The sequence below is a fragment of the Taudactylus pleione genome, unplaced genomic scaffold (assembly GCF_031769625.1).
Source record: "Taudactylus pleione unplaced genomic scaffold, aTauple2 ptg000225l, whole genome shotgun sequence".
Lineage (NCBI taxonomy): Eukaryota > Metazoa > Chordata > Amphibia > Anura > Myobatrachidae > Taudactylus > Taudactylus pleione.
In genome coordinates, this window is record NW_028284627.1 from 5,108,536 (window position 1) to 5,129,672 (window position 21,137).

The 21,137-nt window shown below is 44.4% G+C and overlaps 1 protein-coding gene across 2 annotated transcripts in view; it reads right to left on the reverse strand.

Moving 5' to 3' along the window:
• Positions 1-21,137, reverse strand: part of PRMT8 (protein arginine methyltransferase 8) — a 281,239-nt gene that overhangs the window by 113,158 nt on the left and 146,944 nt on the right. The window lies entirely within an intron of this gene.

A 21,137-nucleotide genomic window follows, 5' to 3' on the forward strand; every position in this document is an offset into this window, starting at 1 on the left:
GTATTTGTGCATCTGTTATGTGGTCAGGGTATGATGTGAGTGTGGGGTATTTGTGTGTCTGTTATGTGGTCAGGGTATGATGTGAGTGTGGGGTATTTGTGTGTCTGTTATGTGGTCAGGGCATGATGTGAGTGAGGAGTATTTGTGTCTGTTATGTGGTCAGGCCACGATGTGAGTGAGGGGTATTTGTGTGTCTGTTATGTGGTCAGGGCATGATGTGAGTGAGGGTATTTGTGTGTCTGTTATGTGGTCAGGGCATGATGTGAGTGAGGGTATTTGTGTGTCCGTTATGTAGTGAGGGAATGATGTGAGTGAGGGGTATTTGTGTGTCTGTTATGTGGTCAGGGCATGATGTGAGTGTGGGGTATTTGTGTGTCTGTCATGTGGTCAGGGCATGATGTGAGTGAGGGGTATTTGTGTATCTGTGATTTGGTCAGGGCATGATGTGAGTGAGGGGTATTTGTGTGTCTGTTATGTGGTCAGGCCATGATGTGAGTAAGGGTATTTGTGTCTGTTATGTGGTCAGGCCATGATGTGAGTGAGAGGTATTTGTGTCTGTTATGTGGTCAGGCCATGATGTGAGTAAGGGGTATTTGTGTATCTGTATGTGGTCAGGGCATGATGTGAGTGAGGGGTATTTGTGCATCTGTTATGTGGTCAGGGTATGATGTGAGTGAGGGTATTTGTGTGTCTGTTATGTGGTCAGGGTATGATGTGAGTGTGGGGTATTTGTGTGTCTGTTATGTGGTCAGGGCATGATGTGAGTGAGGGGTATTTGTGTCTGTTATGTGGTCAGGACATGATGTTAGTGAGGTGTATTTGTGTGTCTGTTATGTGGTCAGGGCATGATGTGAGTGTGGGGTATTTGTGTGTCTGTCATGTGGTCAGGGCATGATGTGAGTGTGGGGTATTTGTGTGTCTGTTATGTGGTCAGGGCATGATGTGAGTGTGGGTTATTTGTGTGTCTGTCATGTGGTCAGGGCATGATGTGAGTGAGGGGTATTTGTGTATCTGTCATTTGGTCAGGGCATGATGTGAGTGAGGGGTATTTGTGTGTCTGTTATGTGGTCAGGACATGATGTGAGTGAGGGGTACTTGTGTGTCTGTTATATGGTCAGGCCATGATGTAAGTAAAGGTATTTGTGTCTGTTATGTGGTCAGGCCATGATGTGAGTGAGAGGTATTTGTGTCTGTTATGTGGTCAGGGCATGATGTGAGTGAGGGGTATTTGTGTGTCTGTTATGTGGTCAGGGCATGATGTGAGTGAGGGTATTTGTGTCTGTTATGTGGTCAGGCCATGATGTGAGTGAGTGGTATTTGTGTGTATGTTATGTGGTCAGGGCATGATGTGAGTGAGGGGTATTTGTGTCTGTTATGTGGTCAGGGCATGATGTGAGTGAGGGGTATTTGTGTGTCTGTTATTTGGTCAGGGCATGATGTGAGTGAGAGGTATTTGTGTGTCTGTTATGTGGCCATGCCATGATGTGAGTGAGGGTATTTGTGTCTGTTATGTGGTCAGGCCATGATGTTAGTGAGGGGTATTTGTGTCTGTTATGTGGTCAGGCCACGATGTGAGTGAGGGGTATTTGTGTGTCTGTTATTTGGTCAGGGCATGATGTGAGTGAGGGGTATTTGTGTGTCTGTTATTTGGTCAGGGCATGATGTGAGTGAGAGGTATTTGTGTGTCTGTTATGTGGTTAGGGCATGATGTGAGTGAGGGGTATTTGTGTGTCTGTTATGTGGTTAGGGCATGATGGTGAGTGAGGGGTATATCAGTGTTTCAGCATTAGGGTCAGGGAGTGGTGGCGAGAGGAATTAAAGTTGGTGAAATATGGGGTCAGTGAGTGATATTGAATGATAGGTATTTCAGTGTTCGAGAGATGGTCTGTATGAGTGGTAGTGGGTAAAAGTTTCTGTATACAGCATTGATTGATGGGTGAAAGGTAATTCAGTGGGTGGTGGGTAAGGTAGTGTAGTATAAGCAGCAATACTTACACCTGTGCCTTAAAGGTTGTGCGATAGGTGACTACTATCAGCCTACCAAAATATGTGTGTGTGTGTGGGGGGGTACACACTAATATATATGCAAAAAGGGGAGGGTCATTGGGGTGGTTGAAGGTAGGCGCTAGCTATGCCCAACATGGTGCTAGCCACATCCCCTGTACAGACCATCCACAACACACTGGTCACACCCCCACATCATCAGTCACACCCCTGTGACATTGATCACACCACTGCGGCCGCATACAATAGGCCCTCCATAAATTTCAGCTCCAGGCCCATTTGGGCCTTAATCTGGCACTGAGTATATGTGCCTATATACTTATCTGTGTATTGTTTATTTGCATCTCTCTGTTCTTGGAGAAGCGAAACTTGGGTGGGCAGCGAACGTTGGGTGGGCAGGGATGTTGGGTGAGCAGGGATGTTGGGTGGGCAGGGACAAACTAGCTTTTGACATAGTCCAAGAATTTCAAGTAACTTCAAGTAGTTGAAACACAATTCAGCGTGGACACAGCTGTACAAATGCATCTTTGGAAGTGTTTTTACAATGATAAGATCTGAGAATGACGATTATTACCATTCTATAACTATTCCTATTAGCTGATTCCGTATTGATCCCTCCAGCTCATAGTACTTAACTCAGTGTCGCAGGTATCTTATATGAAGTTGCAGCCATTTATTCACATATTTTATAAGGGAAAACTATATGGGCCAAATGTAATGACCGGTATATTAGTCATGAGATTTAAGGAGGCATTTAGTTTAATGGCAAAACCATGTTATTTACACAAGGCACAGACCATATTGCGTGACTCCGCCCCCACCTCCTCCTATATCCGCCTGCTCCTCATCGTCACAGGCTGCTGCAACAGAATCCTGGCTACAGGTAGACATCTATGTAAGTAGTGTCCCCTTTTCCCCCTTGCCCACCCCTGACTCCATTCTTCCCGTCCCTCAAGTTTGTCCCATCCTCTGTGTCTCTGCTCCCCCACTCTGTAACTGTCACTACCTTTTTATTATATCTCTCACTCTTGTCTCAAACCTGTATGTGTACCTGTGTCTCTGTCCACCCTGTGTGAGTGCAGGGTCGATGAGCCGCTGAGGGCTAATCGGGGCACAGGTGCTAGAAGGAGACGTAGCCATACCCTTCCGAAATACTGTTTGTACCCCTTTGCTGCACTGCAAAGGGAGACATTTGTTCCCCTCAGCAGCTGACCTGGGCCCCTCCATCAAGCCAGAGCAATCTGTACTCACGCCCCAACCCTCTCTGCACCCATGGGTGTTCGGCTCCCATTATCCCCCATTCCATCTATTCCACCTACTTCTCTTCCATCTGCTCCCACAACCCACTGTCCTTGTTCACTACACCTTCTTCCCCCTCGTCATCTTCCGCTTTCCCCATCTTCGTGTCTCTCTCCTCCTTTTCTATTCCACATTTAAGGGAAAACCAAAGCTGGTGACTGGCGACCAGAATCAGCGTGGACAACAGAAATGCACTGGTGATATGACTGACCCTAAACATGGCAGTTAAGTACAATTTTTGAATTTGAATCTTTCTTTGGAGAATCTTGCAGAGAGATACAAGTAAGTGCAAGGTTCTGTCTGCATACACATAGCGGGTTATTACGGCAGGAAAACGTTGGTTGTTTTTGCCCACACCCAGGGCTGGACTGCCCATCTGGCAAATGCTGGCGTCAAACCCTGGCTGAGTAGCTCCACCTCCCGACGCTCTGCTCGGCTGGGGATACTGATAGACGGGGGCATGCCATGAGGTCATGCCCCGTGACTCACGGTAGGCCCCCGTGAGGCCATGCCTTTTTAAGGTGGGCGCACGCATGCCTTAGCAGCCCCAGTCCGTCCCTGCCGACACTCTATAGAGGTGCAAGGAAAAACAAGCAGTTTTGCTGTAAGATAATTTGTGCTGTATTAGTGCGCAATGTTTCAATGGAACGTCACCAATAATTGATTCTCCTCCTTAGCCTAGGGGTGCCGAAAGGCAAAAGGATGCCGTGAACAGTGAAAGTTTAGGACATATTGTCATAGGAGGAACTTTTATGAATTTTGGAGCACAGGAAAACTTTCCTGTAACCACATAGCAATACATCAGAATGTAGGGGAGATGTACTGAGTCATAGGGGTCTATTTACTAAGCCTTGGATGGAGATAAAGTCAACAGAGATATGGTACCAGCCTATCAGCTCCTAACTGTCATTTTTCAAACACAGCCTGTGACATGACAGTTAGAAGCTGATTGGCTGGTACCTTATCTCATTGACTTTATCTCCATCCAAGACTTAGTAAATAGACCTTATGGCCGTATTCAAGTAGCGGCGAAATCAGCCGTTTTTGGGCATTTTGAAAAAAAAAAAAAAACGGTGGAATTTTTTGCCAAAAAACAGGGAAAAACAGCAAAATCGTTGAAAAAGGATAGAAAGCTATGTTTTTCCAGGAAATTACTGTCCCATGTAAATTGGGGGTACGTTAAAGTGGGTGCAAGTATATTTTCGTGTCGTAAAAACACAAAGCACAATTTTAAACACCATAAAAAAACGCCTGCTGCGACTGCGTGCGATATTTATAACACTTGACGCATCCATACCGCCCATTGAAAAATCAGCCCCAATATGTTAAAACCATTTTCAACAATTTTTTTTTTTTTCGCCCAAAATTTGCACGGTCGATTTTCGCCAAAGTACTCAACTTACAATTTTTTTTCCCAGTGATTTATCATTAGGGGTAGAGGTGTCCAAAGGGTTCTGAAAGAAATCCCCACATTTTTAGACATAAATAGTGTTTTTGCATTTTTTCTCACCTGGGCTGGGTTGGAGAAGACTTTTCTCCATTTTTTTTGCCTGTTGCCGTTTTCGCCTGTTTTTCGTTAAAAAATGTGTCTGTGTTTGAAAAATGAGAGGAGCTGATTGGTAGGTACTTTATCTCTATCCACTTTATCTATCTTCAAGGCTTAGTACATCTACCTTTAGTTCTGTCATCTAATGCAGTTGGCAGGTAGTTATGGTTTACAGCACCAGTTTTCTATGCACCTGTTTTCATGAATTCCTTTTTGTGAGTGTCAATTCCGTTTATCTATCTAGAGTCATTGTTTTGCAATGCTTGTTTCTATTTTCAACAACAAATCACAAGGTATGTACTTATTGTCGATCTTCATGTTGTTGACAGCCCATATGTGGTCAGTATGATATTGAAGGGACAACGCTGACACTGTTGTAATGTTAAAGCATTGTAAGGGTGTCAGCAGTATAATGATTAAAGTTATAATGATGACACTGTTGTAATGTTAAAGCATTGTAAGGGTGTCAGCAGTATAATGATTAAAGTTATAATGATGACACTGTTAAAAACAATGTTTTAAATAAAATTACAACAGTGTCGATTTTATCCCATTGATAGGCTGTCGACATTGACTGTCGACAGCACGAAGATCGGCAAACTACTTCCCATAGCAGATGGTTAATTGGAATAAACCACCCTTATTTTATTTATTTTTTTATATCCCCTTTTTTCCTGTTTAATAGTTTCAATTATCTAAAACTTGAATCCATCTTTCTTCGTCTTTCTAGATGCATTAGGTGAATGTGTCGACTAGTAAATGGCAAAATATTAAGCGTCTGTCAAGGATTCGCTCTACTGACATTCAGAAAGAAATTGGATTTTTTATTTTTTTCAAAATCATCTCTTCAGTTTATCTTTTCCTACCATTCCTTATCTACTTACGTTTATTATTATTTATTCTACTTTTATGGATAATCTCTGTTTTCACAGCTGTGTTTGGTAGCACAAGAAACATCTGCTTAGAATAATCTATTCCTTTTGAAGATATTATCTAAAGTGACTTTTTTTTTGGCATATTCCATGATGTGTATAGTATACAATATGTAGAAACTGGGAGAGATAAAATAAAAACTATAATTTTAAGATTCTATATATTTAATTTTTTTCAAAAATTAAATCTGAAAAGACTGTAGGGTTTTTTTTTTGTACTTTTCCATCAAATGACCCGACTGTTCTGCTCAGGTTTCTAGATCTGTCTACTCTAGGAAAACTTCTAGACTTTTTACAACCGCTGAAAGTTTTATAGGTAAATGAAGAGGTGTAGACAACATTCGACATGTACTTTAGATTATCGATTTGACTCAAGCTAATCCATTCCCAAAATATACTCTTTGCACACAGCAGGCTATTTCTACCCACTTTCGCACTCATTATAAAGTAGTACAACTAGTGCAACTTAGTCAATGGCACGCTGCACAAAACAAACCCCTCCATTTTGGATAAAAATTGCGCAAGTACTGTTTGATGTATAGGGAGTGGAATGCCGGCTAGGTATTGATGATAGGCTTTGGAATACTGATGCCTATCATAATCCAGATGCCGAAACGCCGAGGACACCATCCCAAACGAAGGTAAGTCCGGGGCGCCCTTTGCGTTAACCATGGGTGGTTCGTATTAGGGAGTCTAGCACGGTTAGGGTTAGCTTTGGGGGGGAGATTAGGGTTAGGCATCCCTAGGGGGAAGGGTTAGGCACCCCCAGGGGTATGTTAGGGTTAGGCACTAAGGGGGTAGGTTAGGGTTAGGCACTGGGGAAGGAGTGTTAGGGGGGGCAGGGAAGGTTAAGGTACTTACCTGCCCATGTCTTGATCCCGTCAGGCATCCGCTGTCGGCATAAACAGCCGCCGGCATTTCAATCCCATTCCATTGGATGGAGCGCCAATTATCATATGCAACGAGTTCTAAAACTTGTTGATAAGTATACCACTTATGTGTGAAAACGTTTGCAATATTTCTTTTTCCTCAGTTGGAGAAAACTGAATATTTTGTACCCCTATATACTGTAGGAATGCTCCCATCATTGGACTGCCAAAAATACTCCATGCCTTCGACACTGTTCTCTCACAAAAGGGATCAATTTGCATTAGGAGCTTTGTCACAGAAATATGACTCTAACATGAAAATATAGATAACCAAACACTGGCCCTTTAGCAACAGCATTGACCCTCTGGTCGAAAATGTAACAGATACTGTAACTGTATGTTGGTAAAAGCCGCTGCTAACATCATAAATGATGAAATCCTCACATTATTATCTTGGTTATGTTGTGGTTTCCAAACACAAAGTATTTAACAGTGGTGACCTACCCTTTATCTATTCAGCAGATGGGAGAGATTATAGACCTGTCACAAAAAAGGCAAAAGTCAAGTCAGTGGATATCTTCACTGACACCAGACTTACCCAGCCCTTCTGCTCCACCAGTGGTTTCTGTCCTCCCTGACCTCGCCTTAAGACACCTGCATTATGGTTTGACAGGTGCACGCCCCAACTGCCACTGCCCCCAGAGCGGGACTTCGTCATGACTCTAGATACCTCTGGAAACAACAGGGCTACTTTTCATCTGGAGGCTTAGAATAAAAATAAATGGTCTTCATGATAACCAGTTACTAGATTACATTATTCTACCCCCTGAGATTGCGATCATCAAATGTACAGCTCGCACCTCTAATACTAATGATGTCTCATGAGGAAATGCTTTGGCAGACAATTCTGCTAAGGCTTTAGCTTTTACAGGCATTTTGCTAAATAACACATTAGCAATGCAGACCAAGTTTCCACTGTAGAGGATCTCGCTACACTCCACAATGAAGCCTCTACGTATAAAGAGGTTACATTGAGCTCTTTTGATCTCTTTTTGCAGCACAAAAAGCGTCCAACTGTAAATGACTCCCTAAATTTACATCAAAGTGAATCAAACGTAATCTTCTCTAGAGCCAAGGTGGAGTGAACCATTTCATGTGCTTCTGACTACACACACACAGGGGAGGATTCAGAATTGCATGCAACCCCGTCTTTTGGATGTATCTTTAGCCTTGCTCTATAGCCAGGTGTATGTAGTTTTGAGCAACTATGGATGATTCGTCACAGCCACGTCACTAGGTGGCAACTGGGAGTCTGTAGGCTACGAGGTCTATGTACTAAGCCTTGGAGGGAGATAAAGTGGATGGAAATAAAGTACCAACCAATCAGCTTCTAACTGTCATTTTACAAACACAGCCTGTAAAGTGACAGTTAGGAGCTGATTGGATGGTACTTTATCTCCCTCCAAAGCTTAGTACATAGACCTCTATGCATTCCAAATGTGTGCAGTTGAAATTGTTGGCTATTCAGAGTTGAGCATCTGAATGCAGACGAATAGGGCTAGTGCACTCAGAATAGGGCTAGTGCACTCAGAATAGGGCTAGTGCAAAGGCGCACTTATAGTGATGACAACTACTCTACAATACTTTCGCATGAGTATGTATAGGGGAGTCGTGACTGCATAGAGGCCACCAAATGACAGTACAGACTCTCAGCACACAATTCTCAGAAATGTACTCATGCATCTACTTACACCGCAAGATAGCATAGAGATGCAGTTTGACAGTTAGTATTAAATGTGAAAGGTGCATTTTCCTATTCTTGCACATTAAAATGTAATGAAGCATCATTGCCCAAGACAGAATAATGACATTAATGAATCCAAAAGTCGTACTTTCCTTATAAAACCTAATGAAATACAAACACCCTCAAGTCTATCATCTACCCCTTTATAAATCTATTGGAAATTTTCTCTCCGCTCGAAGTCTAGATGAAAAATGACAACTAAGAAATCCAAGTAGACAGCCGCAACTCAATATGGTACAGCCAAAAATACTAATGAATGAAATACTATCAGCTGGAGTGGTCAGTAGGCAAGCAGCCAATCAGAAGCAATTAAATAGTGCTGCTAGTATCGCCATCATCATTACGTATATTTACATCGGACCTCCATCTTGATATACCATAGTGATGCTATGGTCTAAGGGCCGGATTCACTACGGAGCACAACTGCGATTGCAATAGCGATTACGCATGCAGTTCAACTGCGATAGTATGCTAATCCATTGCGATCGCTATGCCGTCACAGCACAACACAAGGACGCCCACCTTACCTTACACACATCCATAATATTTAGCAAGACGGCGAAACCATCGGTAACATGGAGTACCATCGCAGCTTCATGCACTCTTGCCCAAGGTCAGACCTTACTCAGACATAGCTAACTTTATCGCACGATATGAGTCCTCAAGCTTCGTATGGCATCGCAGTGGATAATTTATGCACGCCCCTGTAACGGCGCTCAAAAGCACTGGCACGCCTGCATTTCCCCGACCCCCCCCCCGTCACCACCCACAAACGGCACTTCCTGTCAATTACTCTGTGATGGGTCTGCGTAGTCACTGCGATCACAGTCCCGATCGCAGCGGCCGGTTCGCGTCACGCGCACTGTGATGCATGCGCAGAATGCAACAATCGGCCAATTGCATGCGTAATTGCAGTTGCGATCGGTAGTGAATCAGGCCCTTAGTCAGTCGGAGGGGTTAGTGATAGTACACACATAGCTGAACAGAAGCAACAAGATAGTGGCAATGATTACACATAATTGTATCAGCCCTCCAGTACCCGTGGGAGAGTCGCTTACTAAAATGCATAAAGGCGGATGCGTTCACATCTAATTATTACACAATTACATGAAAACGCCATCATTGCACTCAGCCTATCCATTGCCTGTCTCAGTTCCAGCTCTTGAGGAGTAAGTACTGTAGATGATCAATGATACATTAAAAATAAAACTATATACAAGCTATACATAAACATCAGTGACGTGCGGTGAGGTAAATGGCTGGGGAGGCCCTGGCTAGTATCAGAGCCAGTTTTACAGATACATAGATGAGCCCAAGGGTTAATTTGGCATTATACAAAGGTGCAGCAGTATATAGTGCTGGAAATTTGCTGTGGTTTTTTTTGATCTGCGGAAAAGGTAGACGGGAGGCAGTGCCTCACCTGCCTTACACTTTTTACTCCAGAGTTTGTTTTTTTTTACTATAAAAATGAGCAAAATAATACCAAGGAGATATTTGTAATATTTTCTTTACATTTTTCTTAGAATTTTTATAGTGAAAACTGTGGAGTATACCTAAGTATGACAGGAGAGGTTCTGCACATTTGATAGATGCAATAAAATTGCCATAGGTTTCTGAATGAGCGCTTGTAGTGTGAATTAGCTACTGCTTCTGGTTTTATCTGCTATGAGAGTAATAGATCATGCTCAGCAGAGAATAATAAGTTTAATGTTTCATTAGGCACTCAGGTTGCCATTTAGTATAGAACAATGTATGGAAAAGGTTATAACTTGGCACACAGGATACGATCTTTCTACCATCAGACATGCTCGCACATTAACCTCCGTGAGGCACAGTAATTGTGGTGGAGAAATTATCCTCTGTGAATAAGCATTGTCTTTTATATCAGCCCATTTTAAGCTACAGATATTAATGGATACTGGAAAGGGTCAGTGATGAAACTGCAAATATGCTCGTCTTAATATCAGTATTGAGTTCTCTACAATTAGGACAGTTGTTTTACAGAAGATAATAGCAAAGGAATGTTGCTGGCTAGCAGAGAAGGGATCATGCCCTTATAGGTAATAAATGGTTTTTGATTATGTTGAAGAGAATAGAAAGTCATCTGGAATAGTACATCAATATGACCCTTGAAATTTAATTGGATGGCTTGGAGTAGTACGCTCAACAAATAGTATATGGTATTATGATATTCATATATGCTATATTAGTAATGTACAGTATTTGCTTATTGCCTTCTTAAAATGTTGCCTAAAAATAATGGGCCATCATATCAACCAGCAGACTTTGGGGTCTATTTACTAAGCAGTGTTAGGAAACAGAGTGAAAAGTGATAAGGTGCCAGCCAATCAGCTCTCAACTGTCATTATTCAAACACAGCCTGTGAGATGACAGTCAGGAGCTGATTGGCTGGTACCTTATCACTTTTCACTCTGTCTCCTAACATCCCTACTGAGCAATGCTATCCAACCTAACATGTTATATTCCTTTCTCTGTCTACCTACTTTTATAATCTGCTAATACAGTAGTCTAGACTCTTTCATATTTAAGGTCACACACTGCTGTCTAGGCACTCGGAAGGAGTACCCTCCACTATGTCTTAAAGGATGAAATAAGACGGTATCTGTATCTAGCGGCATTCCGACAGTCAGAATCCCATCAGATTTCTGTAAGTATTAACCCTCCCCTTAACCCTACTATTTTTTTATTTTTGTTGGAGGGGGGGGGGGGGGTGAGGGTGAATGACTTGCAAATCCTAAGTATCTACCAAATGTACCTAGGGGCAACAGCAGCAATTGTTGGAGATATCCTGAAGGAGAATTAAGCCCCTGACCCTGCCTGTGTTTTTAAAAAACATCAAGGTGATCTTTCATTTCTTATAGCCACGAATAGCAGCGATAAGAAATTATAATTATTGGGTATATTATTATTATTATCCTTTATTTATATGGCGCCACAAGTGTTCCGCAGCGCCTTACATAGTACATACAACTAATGGGTGAACAAGAAACAAGTAACATACAGTACATTACAGTACAGGACAAGGACACAACTTATATACATTGCTGAAATAGTGATTAAAGCACTCACAATAAGCTGCCGGGAATTGGCGGTCCCGTGTTAGGTGCCCTAATGGGGAGTAGAGAGTAGAAGAAAATGTAAAGAGAAGCACATGAAGGAAGAGGTCCCTGCTCGTGAGAGCTTACATTCTAAGGGGAAGGGCAGACAGACAGGCGTGACACAGAAGGGGAAGATGGGAAGGAAAGAGCATGAGGTGGGTTAGGATGAGTGCTGGAAGGCCTTGATGAAGTAGTGGGTCTTGAGAGCCCGTTTGAAGATTTGTAGAGAGGTGGAGAGTCTGATGGGGAGAGGGAGAGCATTCCAAAGGTAGGGAGCAGCACGGGCAAAATCTCGGATGCGGGAGTGGGAGGAAGTAATCAGTTGGCAAGAGAGGCGGCATGCATTAGTTGAGCGAAGTGGGCGGGCGGGAGTGTGAAGGGAGAGAAGGTCAGAAATGTATGCGGGAGAGGATTTGGTGAGGGCTTTGTAGGCGAATGTAAGAACCTTGAATTGGCATCTGAAGGGGAAGGGGAGCCAGTGTAGGGCTTGGAGGAGAGGGGAAGCAGATGTAGAACGTCTGGAGAGGAAGATGAGCCGAGCAGCAGCATTAAGAACCGATTGTAGTGGAGAGAGGTGAGAGACTGGGAGGCCAGCTAGGAGAAGGTTACAGTAGTCCAATCTGGATATGACCAGTGCGTGGATGAGGGTTTTAGTGGCATCCTGGGTGAGGAAGGGTCTAATCCTGGAGATATTTTTTAGGTGAAAACGGCAGGACTGCGAGAGGTGCTGAATGTGCGGTTTAAACGAGAGGGAGGAGTCTAGGATAACTCCAAGACAGCGCACTTTGGGGCTAGAGGAGATAGTTGTGCCATCAATAGATAATGAAATTGTGGAAAGTGATGTAGTGGAAGAGGGTGGGAAGATGATCAGCTCAGTCTTAGACATGTTAAGTTTAAGAAAGCGCTGGGACATCCACAAAGAGACAGCAGAGAGACAGTTGGAGATACGGTTAAGGAGCTCAGGGGTGAGCTCAGGGGTGGAAAGGTAAATTTGAGTATCATCTGCATAGAGATGATATTGGAGGTCAAAGGAGTTAATGAGTTCACCCAAAGAGGATGTATATAGGGAGAAAAGGAGAGGTCCAAGAACAGAACCTTGGGGAACTCCTACCTTTAGTGGAAGTGGAGGGGAAGAGGAGTCATGAGAGGACACAGTGAAGGAACGATCAGAGAGGTAGGAGGAATGCCAGGAGAGGGCAGTGTCATGTAGACCGAGAGAGTAAAGGATTTGCAGGAGGAGAGGGTGGTCTACAGTGTCAAATGCAACAGAGAGGTCAAGGAGAATGAGCAGAGAGTAGTGGCCCTTGGATTTGGCAGCAAGGAGGTCGTTGCTGACTTTCGTGAGGGCAGTTTCAGTGGAGTGGAGAGATCGGAAGCCAGATTGAAATGAGTCAAGGAGGGAGTGGGAAGAAAGAAAGGTGGTAAGGCGGTTGTAGACAATACGTTCAAGGAGTTTGGAAGCAAAAGGGAGAAGAGAGATGGGTCGATAGTTGGAAAGTATGTTAGGATCAAGGGTAGGTTTTTTAAGAATGGGGGAGACAAGAGCATGTTTGAATGCAGAAGGGACAGTGCCAGATGATAGGGAGAGATTAAGGAGGTGAGCCAGATGGGAACAGGCAGAAGGAGACAGGTGGGAGAGGAGACGGGAAGGGATAGGGTCAAGAGTGGAGGTGGAAGGGGGGGGAGGACCGGATGAGGGCCATGACTTCCTCTCCAGAAGCAGGGGAGAAGGACGTCAGAGTTGGTGAGACAGAAGGGGAGGGGTGGTAAGGGCAAGGAGGGGGAGGAGTGCTGAGGGTCAGATGGGATATGATGTCCTCACGTATGGAGTCAATTTTAGATGTAAAGTAGGTGGCAAAGTCGAGGGCAGAGAGCGAGGAGGGAAGGCAAGGAGGGGAAGGGCAGAGTAGGGAGTTGAAAGTGGCAAAGAGACGCCGGGGGTTTGAGGACTGGGAGGAGATGAGGTTCTTGAAATATGTTTGTTTGGAGAGAGACAAGGCAGCACTGTAGGAAGAGAGAATAAATTTGAAATGGAGGAAGTCAGCCTTAGAGCGTGACTTTCTCCACTGACGCTCTGCAATTCTTGAACACTTTTGTAGGTATCTGGTGCATTTGGAATGCCAGGGTTGTGGTGTGGATCTGCGAGGGTGAGTGGTTATTGCTGGAGCAACAGAATCAAGAGCAGAAGTAAGGGAGGAATTGTACAGGGAAGTAGCTTGTTCAGGACAGGAGAGAGAAATGATAGGGGAGAGAAGAGAGTACAGCAGGGAGGAAAAGGCAACAGTGTCAATAGCCTCAATATTACGCTTAGTAATTGTAGCTTTAGGAGTTAGAGGAGGGGAAGGAGAGAGGGATAGGTTAAAAGAGAGAAGGTGATGGTCAGAGAGGGGGAATGGGCAATTGGAGTAATCAGAAATATCACAACGGTGCGTAAAGACCAGGTCAAGTGAGTGCCCACTCAAATGGGAGGGTGAGGAGGTCCATTGGGCGAGACCAAATGAAGAGGTGAGGGTAAGGAGTTTAGCTGCAGAGGATTCTGTGGGAATGTCAATAGGAATATTAAAGTCACCTAGGATAATGGAGGGAAGGTCTGAGGAGAGAAAGTGAGGGAGCCAGGAAGCGAAGTTGTCAAGGAATTTGGAGGGAGAGCCAGGGGGACGGTAAATGACAGCTACTCTGAGGTTTACTGGTTGGAAGAGGCGTATAGCATGAACCTCAAATGTGGGGAATGTAAGGGATGGTTCAGAGGGTATTAGCTGGTAGGAGTAACTGGTGGCTAGAAGGACCCCAACACCACCACCATGGCGACATAGAACCAGATAATTAATAAATTTGTCCCTTAGTATTAAAGCAAGGTGGAGGGATTATGTAGTATATAATTTATTATTGCAGGACTAGTCATTTCCAGACTGGTGAACTGAGAGACTGACAATTTGGGGTATATTTACTAAATTGCGGGTTTTTAGTAGTGGAGATGTTGCCCATAGCAACCAATCAGATTCTAGCTATTATCTTCTAGAAGGAGCTGGATAAATGTTAAGTAGAATCTGATTAGGTTGCTATGGGCAACATCTCCACTTCTGAAAACCAGCACTTTAGTAAATATAACCCTTTGAGTCTAGGCTAAAAGCCAACCTTCCTGGGATTTAAATCTCCAGTGGAAGTGGATAACCAGTTGCTAACAAGATGGACTGGCTGAGAGACTGTTTGATCCTATGCTAATAATGGTATTCAGATTTGCACCACAAATGTGGTTAAGAGTTTGGAGGCATACAATTATCTGAAGCCCAACTAGGATTTACACATACACCATTGCAACACCTCTGAGGAAGTCATTTATGACGAAACGCGTTGGGTAACAAGATATCAAGGTCCAAAGTGGGCCCTACAAGCTGTTATAGAAGAGCTTGTCCCTATAAAGGGAGACAGCAAGTGTACTAACTTATGTCCCACAATTGTCAAGATATCTATGTATACAGTATGTGAGAATAAGGGAGAGAGTTAATAAAGCTTGGAGAAAGATAAATTTGGAGATAAATAGCACCAACCAATCAGCTCCTGTCATTTTTCAAACACAGCCTGTAAAGTGACATTTAGGAGCTGATTGGTTGGTGCTATTTATCTCCAATTTTATCTCTCTCTAATCTTTATTAAATCTCCCCCTAAGTTTTAAATATGATTTTATGTTTTAAAAAAACAATACAAATAAAACTGTGTACTAAAAGAAAAGAGGGTTATTAGTTGTATTTGGTTGATCTCAGGGCCTAATTCAGACCCGCTTGCGAGCGCTGAGCGCTCGCAAGCGGGTCGATGTTGGCCTAGTGCGCATGCGAACGACGAACCCGGCTCCGTCGTGCGCATGCGCGAGACCCGGATAGCAACGGCCAAGCCATCGCTATGGGTCTCGTACCAAAGGGGACGTGCTGTCGATGGTGAGTGACAGCACGCCCCTTTTGGTGGGCGTGCCGGGGGCGTGGCTGCCCAGACGGAGGCGTTCCCATGGGAACGCCAACCGTCTGGGGCTGGCCCCACTGACATCACAAGTGATGTCAGTGGGAGTGCCTTCGGCTCTGATAGAGCCGAAAGCACTCCAGGGCTTGCGGAAACGAGACCCTACCCACAAGGGTCTTAACGCAAGCCCGATGGTCGCGTTGGTCTTGACCATCGCGACCATCTTTTTGGCCGCTCGCTATAGGTGTGGGTGGTCACCCACAGCTATGCGATGGGCCGGGAGGCCGCTCTAAAAAAAGAAAAGGAGGGCACTGATTCAGAGCGAGCCGGCCTGATAGGAGGAATCAAAACTTCACCCTTATCACCTCACAACACTCTATGTAATAGGGACAAAAATTATACTATAAGAAAGGGGAATTGGATCCCATATAGGGTTGTATAATCTAGTTTAGACGCTCCCGAAAAACAGTATATTTTTTTATTAAAAGTGTTCATTTTTGCCTTAGAAACCTTGCTTACTGTGAAACTTAGGGGCTGATTCAGACCCGGAGGCTAAGCCGTGATCGCTTGCATCCAAAAGGGGCTAGATATGCAAATTCCGCGATCACACTGTCTGGCTTAAGGACACCCTCTATATCTTAGAGAGCGACGGCAGGGTGAGTGCACGCCGGTGTAAAGACGCCCACTTTTCTTTCTTAGCACACGTCATCTCCAGGAAATGTACGATTAATCAGTAACATCGAGAGCCATTGGATCTGCACACAACGCTTGAGGTAGACCCTACCCCACTGCAACCACTGTGATCACTGCAGGCTGAATTACAACCAGGTGACGTGTACAATGACGCTTCCATGCTAATTATGGACGTCCATTAAATGCCGTTTTGTCACCCAGACACACCTGCGTTCGCGCCACCACTCCCCCGTTCACAAGCACCTTCCCCTGTTACCACCCACAAACGGCACTATCTATCACTATCTATCACTCAAAGTAGCGCTCAGTCTGTGTACAATGAGCGCACGATTCCCGATCGCAGTGACTGGTTTGTGCACGCGCACTGCGACTTATACGCATGCGCATATGGGCGACAATCGCCCATATCGAGCGAACGCGGCTTAGCGTCACTCGGCCCCTTAGTGTTTTCAGCTATTCTTAGAACACTGCCATATTTCTCTGAAATATATATCGCAAATCCCTGACTTGGATCATTAAATAAAGACCCCATTTTAGCAGCAATGCAAGAATGAGTTTGTGGGTTAAGGGCATGGAGGTATTACAATTAGCACAGATTTTGTAGCTGTTCTGTACTATTTGTGGCCCTGGTTCATGACTTCACTGGAGCCGCTAACTAACCAATGACAAGCTGTATTCCAACGTGAGGGCTAACACATATTTCTTAAAATGCATAATCACCTTTTCAAACTAATTTATGTAAAAAAAAGAGGTTGGAAATGTAACTGTACATATATATGGGCAGTACTGTATAAACTAAAGTAAGGTATATTTCACACTGTAGTTTTAAATAGCTGTTTTGAACATAAGTTGTTCTGCATACATGTTTTACGAGTATACATTTATTTCACACTGGTGATTGATGATGTGAAAGTTAATTAATGTACTGAAATCCCCCTCCCCCCCCCTCACACAGGGGTGCTGAGAGATGGGCCACAAATGACCCCAGCCCAGGTGTCTATAGGGCCTGGGAGAGCAACAGCAATGCCACACCCATACCTCCACACGTGTACCATGTGTGTGTACACAATGAGAGGGCACAGCCGCACCCCTCCAGTGGCTACACCCACCCCGAAGTCTCAGCGGCCCTGACTACAGACCAATAGCGCCAGGGCCGCCATCAGGGGGGGACTGCCGGGCCTGTAGTCCCGGGCCCGGAGAGAGAGGGGGTCCGGATGTCGGAATTAATGGATTGGTCACTATTCTATGGGAAGCCAGGGAGAAGACCTAGCGCTACGCAGGCAGCTCCAAATAAGTTGCCAGCCGCGAGCCAATTAAAGCTCGCGGAACGGCAGCCAATCAGGAGCGACTGCTCCTGATTGGCTGCTCGTGGGACAACCAATCAGCAGCGGCCGCTCCTGATTGGCTGCTGGTCCGCGAGCTGTGATTGGCTCGCGGTCAGTGCCATATTTGAAGTGCCACCGATGCTTTCAAGCTGGCTGCCGGTGCATAACTGCACTGCTGCGGCCCTGCAACCTGGGCCCCGCTCTCTCCGGACCAGTAAATAGGTAAGTACATAAGTCCTCCTTTCACTGTGCGTCCGCCCCCCCAAGTCCAGACAGTCTCCCCTACTCCTAACAGCCGTCCCTCCACTGTGCCTCCCCCCTACTAAAGCCTTTCCTACCCTGCCCCTCCCCCCCCCAATAAGGCTCAGCCTTCCTTGCCCTAAGCTTTCTCCCAAGGGGGGCCCTGCCTATTTTATTAGTACCGGGCCCCACAATTTCTGGTGGCGGCCCTGAATAGCGCTAATGTATATATGAAACTGGCAAATAGCTTTCTTGCTATACCAAATATACATATATTTACTTTTTTCCAAAATGTATTCTTGGAAGTATGTCTGAATATGTGTATGCAGGCCCACCAAGAGCCACGCCAGGCTCGAGTAAAAGGAGGCGTGGCCTAATCGCGGGAGTCATGGCCACGCCCTCTTAGGTAAAAAAGAAAAAGAAAAAAGTTTTGCAGGGTGCGCTGTGAGCCCCCTCAGTCCGGCGCATTACCAGTGGGGGGTGCGATCAGCTTGATCGCTCCCCCACAGGCATAGGAGACTAATGAAATGAGCAGGACTAATGCTGGCCATACACTAGTACGACCAGCATAAGATAAGATTCATCTTACGATTTCCCTTGGACTCCCTGGCAGTCCCACCACATGATTGACACACGATGTACATACGATCTCACGATACGATCGATCTGCAGTTTAGGAGGGAAGGTCATTGAAAGAACACACATTTCTTAAAAATTTCACTGAAATGACGCCGGTCGGACGCACAATGCATCGCATGCACAAATACACGGCACGTTCTGCATACGATTACAATAGATAATATGGGCAACACATCTGATCATATGGTATGTTTTAAGAGCGGCGGATCGTACCTACCTAAATACTACACGGTTTCCACACAATTCATCGTACGACGCATTGCAAATTGGTCAATCGGCCCGAAATCGCACTAGTGTATGGCCAGCATAAGAGCAAAATGCAGCGAATTACTGGTCTATAATGAGGAGGTGGGGCCAAAATGACTATGAGAATCATATCATTTAGACCCCAACCCTCTTCACAGATTCACGGCATTATACCACAAGGAGACTGAGCCTAAAGGCAAGAAATTCTGGGCATTGCCCCCATCAGCGGGGGGGAAGGGATATATATAGCCAAGTATGACTTCAGCCAATGTATTTAGTAATTTGATTTGCTTGTGAAATACACATTCAAAGGCAGCATAAAACTTCTAAAACCTCTCCAATACAGCAGAAACCTCTCTGTCTCATGTACGGAAAATAAAATCAGCTAAAACAGGCACACAAAACATAATACAAGCTCGAGCAATGAAAAAAGCACCTACAGTATCCATCAGCGCTGCATTCGCAATCAGCCAAATAAAGTGCTTCACTAGTGCTGGTGACCGCTGTTATCATTAGTGCATTTGCACTTATCCCTGACCAGCTACAAATAATACATCTTTCTCACACATGCGTCTGATTGCCAGCTTGTATGTAGTCACAATTTCATAAACGTCTGTTCTGTGATCGGACTACGCTTGTCCCACCTGTCCAGGCGCACGCAGGTATAAATGGCAACATCACGCAAATCTGCATGGGCACATATGACTGTTCTGGGCATGTGCAGTGTGAAATCATGCAATCCGCAAATAGATAAAGTACAGGCAATGTGAAGACTCGCAGGACCAACCAAGAAGCACAATATGTTCTGAACTAGAAGTATAATAAAACCAAAAATGCCCTGGGGATTGACACACATGGGACACTTCTAAAAGTTGGTGCACAGTAAAAAAGCACTGTAACCCATAGCAACCAGTTAGGTATTTTCTTCTACTATACAGTATAGATCCATGTCACCATGAAGGTGTGGCCACATGCCCCATCAGCAGGTGGCGCAACTTATAAAGATTTCCCTAGTATCCACTATGACCACACACCGTATGAGATTTGTTATGCCCCTAGTACCGGCACCAGAAAGACCTCCCAGAGCCTCTGGATAGGGCACCTTTATCATCTGCACCAGTATTCGTAAATATCCACTATGGCCTGATGGGCAAAGGTAGCTATGAGCCAAAGAAAATAGCAATGTTTCTCTATGTGCATAGTAAGCTATGCAACTATATTCAACAGGAATATTATATTACTTTTATTGAACATGTTCATTAGACAAATGCAAAGCAACATCTCATGAATTCTTTACCAATCTGTGTTAACAAAAGGATACAGAAGAGAAGCATCCACTTATTACGTGTAACATTGTCACTACCAAACTGCCTTGTTGTAATACAGCAAATCTACAAACATTTCAAAGTATATTGAACTTGACAAGTAGCTTTTAGCTGCAAATTTCCTTTTACATGAGTTATACTGAAAATGAAATTGACACAATAGACATCATGATATCATCTATTTGAGAATTTGAATGAGTACATTTATTTAAGCTGTGTATAGATTGCTTTGCTCTCCGTCTGTGATATACTAGCTTTGGGCTGCATCCAGTATCTCATTGCTGAAAGAATTTCACACTCAACATAGTATAGTTCTAAGTGTCATTTGGACAGGTGCACACTTGTGGGGGTTTCCTGTTGCCTATAAACCCTCCACACTTAAATGACAACAGTTACGTGGGTTAGAAAGAGGAAAAAGATTCTAGGAATCTCCCTGCTAGTGACTTCACTAAATAAACTATAACACATTGGATCAGACCCAAGGAGCTGAGGCCTGTACCACGTGGCTTCTGTTCCCGTATAAAGTTTAGTTAGGAGCCCTCGATTAGCCGGCGACTATCTCTGTGGAAGCACATAACTCAGATTTTTGCTTGCACCTCCAGCCTCATTTCCTCACACACTCCCTTCCGCCTGCTTTGCTCTGCTAATGGCTGCATCCTCTACTCATCCCTGATCACCAAATCATGCTCCTGCATTCAGGATTTCTCCTGAGCTGCTCCTAATCTATGGAATTCTGTCTCCCGGCTCATTAGACTTTCAGCCAGCCTCACAGCCTAGACACGTGCCCTTAAAGCTATTTTTTTTCCATTCTAGCTTACTACAAGACTTTTTTTTTTCTTGCGGCCCACACACTCTTAAGCTGGCCACACACTAGACCAACTTTCATCCAACCGGTTGATTGGTTGGAATGAAAATCTGGTAACATATGGGAGTAACTGATGATCAGCAATTTGCTCCTAAATGCCAGAAAACAGATGAAGATGGTCGTTCAGACAAGTTTGTTAAATGTTTGATCTAAACAATTTGTTCAAACAACAGTTTTTGTCCATTTTCCGGCGTTTGGGAGAAAATTGCTGAGTGTCATTTGTTTTCCTCCGTTACCAGATTTTTATTACAACCAATCAACTAGTTGGTTGGTTGGATGT